Here is a 4,397-nt window from a genome sequence, read left to right as displayed (position 1 = left end):
CAGGATCTGTGGTGGTTCTCTTCAGTCCAGGATCTGTGGTGGTTCTCTTCAGTCCAGGATCTGTGGTGGTTCTCTTCAGTCCAGGATCTGTGGTGGTTCTCTTTAGTCCAAGATCTGTGGTGGTTCTCTTCAGTCCAGGATCTGTGGTGGTTCTCTTCAGTCCATGTTCTGTGGTGGTTCTCTTCAGTGCAGGTTCTGTGGTGGTTCTCTTAAGTCCAGGTTCTGTAGTGGTTCTCTTCAGTGGGAGGGTCCCCTCACATTCTGAAAGAAGATACTGAATTAGCAATTTACACTCCCACTAAAATGTTTATGGACACACTAACACACTTACTGAGAGAGAGAGAGAGAGAGAGAGAGAGAGAGAGAGAGAGAGAGAGAGAGAGAGAGAGAGAGAGAGAGGGAGAGAGAGAGAGAGAGAGAGAGAATATTACACAAACTTTCCACAAATGTACTTTTCCACACAATGACATTTAGCTCCATCCTCTTATTGAAGATGATCCATTCAAGTATCATGTGGAGCCAATATCTGTCACTACAATGTTATTATACCAAACTAAAGGGTTAAACCCCATGTACTTACATGTGACAGTGAGAGTCTCTTCAGCAGAGGGGAGATCCTCATGTCCTTCTACAGAACAGGAGTATCTGCCTGTATCCTCACTGCTGACTGAGAACAGGATATAGACAGGAGAGGAGGTGTTGCTGTTTGGTAGAGGCTGTCCATTCTTATACCAACTGTAGACTGTGATGGGGTCCAGTGTACAGTTGGTTCTACATCTCAGTGTGACATTCTCCCCTCTGACACAGATGTAGGATACATCTCCAACACAACATCTAGAGAAAAAGGCACCAAATCATTATTCTCCTCCTATATATGTCCTCTTATGTGAAATACTACATTCGGTATTTTTCCATCACATACCACTACTGTGTCTGTATGACTTCCCTAAATAAGGTCATTACACTAACAGATGTGAGATGAGTGACAGATTACCTGTGACAGTCAGGGAGACAGGTGAGCCAGAAAACTCACTTCCTCCAGATGTTATGAATCTGAACATGTACCCAGCAGAGTCACTCAATCTCAGGTCTGTGATTCTCAGGGTACAGTCACTCTCCTTATCCCCAAGGTACTCTATATGACCCTCATACCCTGGCACTGAGCTCAGATCTTCAGCCTCCAGACCAGACCATTTAGTAAACCAGAAAGCTTGTTTGATCTCATGATAACTGGGATATGTGTAAGAGCAGGATATGTCCACTGTTGACCCCTTCAAAGCACAGATACTCTGATGGGTGTAAGTCACACTCCAACACTTCTGACCTGAAATACAAGAAGACAATATAACACCTTATCTAAATCTTAAATAAAACGTAATTACAATATCTACCGATATACACTGATGTTGTTTATGAAGAAGAAAAACAAACAAGTTTAACAGTGTACATTCGTGACAACCATCATTTGAATAGTGATCCATATTAATTGATTCATTGGCATAAGTCTCACAACCTGAAACAAACATGTATGAGATTTTTATTTTTAAAAACACACTTACACACTGCAGGAGAGAGGAGATCCTCATGGCCTTTTACAGCACAGGAATAACTGTCTGCATCACTAAAGGAGTCTGAGTCCAGGCTGGAGGTGTCCTCCTTTACTTTGTGTCCGTTCTTGTACCAGATGTAGGTGGGGTGACTTATCACTCTAATACAAAGATGGAAGAAATCCTATGTTATACAGACTATTGTACAGACACACCACAACAATTGTCAGAACTAATTGGAATTGAACATAAAAACACTTTTACTGTACCTGTGACAGACAGAGAGACTCCAGGACTTCCAGAATATTTCCCTCCTTCCTGATTTGTTAATAATCTGAACCAATATGTAGCTGAGTCTCTCTCTCAGGTCTGTGATTTTCAGGGTACAGTCTTTCTTCTTATCTCCATGATACTCCAGACGACCTGCATACTCTGGGTTCTGACCAAGATCTTCAGTCTCAATTTTAGTGAACCAGAAGGTTGATGTGACCTTATGACCTCTGGGATAGCTGAAAGAGCAGGTCATCTCCACTGTTGACCCTTCAAGGCACAGATACTCTGATTAGTGTATGTCACACTCCAGACATTTTTCCCCAGTACAACTGAAACACAGTCACACAACACAACATTTATTAAATGAAAATGAGGCAAAATGGCTCTCACTAACGGTATTGTTGGTCCACATTTTGTTGCCAAAGTTGCTGAGTTGAGTGTGAATGGAAACTACAGATAAGCATCTCACAATTAGAGTAGAAATCAAATCAAAAGCAAATCAAATGTATTTATGTAGCCCTTTCGTACATCAGCTGATATCTCAAAGTGCTGTACAGAAACCCAGCTTAAAACCCCAAACAGAAAGCAATGCAGGTGTAGAAGCACGATGGCTAGGAAAAACTCCCTTGAAAGGCCAAAACCTAGGAAGAAACCTAGAGAGGAACCAGGCTATGTGGGGTGGCCAGTCCTCTTCTGGCTGTGCCGGGTGAGATTATAACAGAACATGGCCAAGATGTTCAAATGTTCATAAATGACAAGCATGGTCCAATAATAATAAGGCAGAACAGTTGAAACTGGAGCAGCAGCACGGCCAGGTGGACAGCAAGGAGTCATCATGCCAGGGAGTCCTGAGGCATGGTCCTAGGGCTCAGGTCCTCCGAGAGAGAGAAAGAAAGAGAGAAAGAAAGAGAGAATTAGAGAGAGCACACTTAAATTCACACAGAACACCGAATAGGACAGGAGAAGTACTCCAGATATAACAAACTGACCCTAGCCCCCGACATAAACTACTGCAGCATAAATACTGGAGGCTGAGACAGGAGGGGTCAGGAGACACTGTGGCCCCATCCGAGGACACCCCCGGACAGGGCCAAACAGGAAGGATATAACCCCACCCACTTTGCCAAAGCACAGCCCCCACACCACTAGAGGGATATCTTCAACCACCAACTTACCATCCAGAGACAAGGCCGAGTATAGCCCACAAAGATCTCCGCCACGGCACAACCCAGTGGGGGGCACCAACCCAGACAGGAAGATCACATCAGTGACTCAACCCGTTCAAGTGACGCACCCTCCCAGGGACGGTAGAAGACCAACATATAAAGTGAAGTATATATGCCAAACAGAACAACATTATGACTCTTAACCTTTAGACATGTTTATAAATTGAAACACAGGGCAACTAAAACAGTTATGAACGGGACCATACCTGCTACAGACCAGAGAAAGAACACCAACACACTTCCTGCTGTTCTCAAGGCCATTGTTGCATCTCCCACCCTGCAGTCTTAGAAACATAAACAACAACTCACTCTATAGCTGGTGAATAACTCCACCTGATACATTGAAGTAGAAACTGTAAATGGGGTACAGGGCCTCATTACTGAAAATGAACCAAGCTCATATTGCGTTGTGCTGTATTGTGTTACGGATGTAGGATCTTAATTTGATCACTCTTAGTTGTAGAGAATTTGTGTATTCAAGGTTTAAAAAGGCATCTAAAGTTTGTTTTTGTTTTTTTTCAACTGTCAGACTTAATTTTCCCTAATGAAAACTGTGTGAACCACCACATTAATTATAATCCACATAATAATTCACTTTTCCTGTTGCTGAAGGATACTTTTTAAGATCCTTCATCTGTATACGGTTGTGTGTGTGAATACTGTCTGTCTATTACACTATGGATCAACATCATCAACAACACAGTACTGTAAACACATATTTCTACATTGATTATTCTGAAGCCGTTTTATTCTCAGAACCCCAAACATAGGAGGATAAATGTCCAATCCTCTACGGTCCGTCAAGCTGTACAGCAGCCTAAAGACTGACCACCAGGTTCAACGATAACTCCTATCCCCAAACTGAACAGCAGCCTAAAGACTGACCACCAGGTTCAATGATAACTCCTATCCCCAAGCTGTACAGCAGCCTAAAGACTGACTACCAGGTTCAACGATAACTCCTATCCCCAAACTGAACAGCAGCCTAAAGACTGACCACCAGGTTCAACGATCCCTATCCCCAAGCTGAGAGGCTAAACAGAAGTTACTCATAAACACATGCACACACACCTTTTATATAATAATTATATGGACTGGGGGCCCTGATCCCAAGCTATGAGGTTAAAAAGTGACACACTCACTCACTCACACACTCACTCACTCACTCACTCACACACTCACACACACACACACACACACACACACACACACACACACACACACACACACACACACACACACACACACACACACACACACACACACACACACACACACACACACACACACACACACACACACACACACACACACACCTTCTATATAATAATTATATGGACTGGGGGCCCTG

The 4,397-nt window shown here is 43.2% G+C and overlaps 1 long non-coding RNA gene across 1 annotated transcript; it reads right to left on the bottom strand.

Moving 5' to 3' along the window:
• Nucleotides 1–802: 802 nt before the first annotated feature.
• Nucleotides 803–1,902, bottom strand: LOC135537945 (uncharacterized). The gene is made up of 4 exons (XR_010455303.1): nucleotides 1,817–1,902; nucleotides 1,560–1,708; nucleotides 995–1,324; nucleotides 803–834 (listed from the first exon to the last, which is right to left on the bottom strand). It is a non-coding gene; the product is annotated as an uncharacterized LOC135537945 (long non-coding RNA).
• Between the last annotated feature and the right edge of the window lie 2,495 nt (nucleotides 1,903–4,397).

The sequence above is a fragment of the Oncorhynchus masou genome, unplaced genomic scaffold (genome assembly GCF_036934945.1).
Source record: "Oncorhynchus masou masou isolate Uvic2021 unplaced genomic scaffold, UVic_Omas_1.1 unplaced_scaffold_8749, whole genome shotgun sequence".
NCBI classification, from domain to species: Eukaryota; Metazoa; Chordata; class Actinopteri; order Salmoniformes; family Salmonidae; genus Oncorhynchus; species Oncorhynchus masou.
The sequence above is the reverse complement of the archived record's forward strand: the minus strand, read 5'-3'. Positions and strand labels throughout refer to the sequence as shown.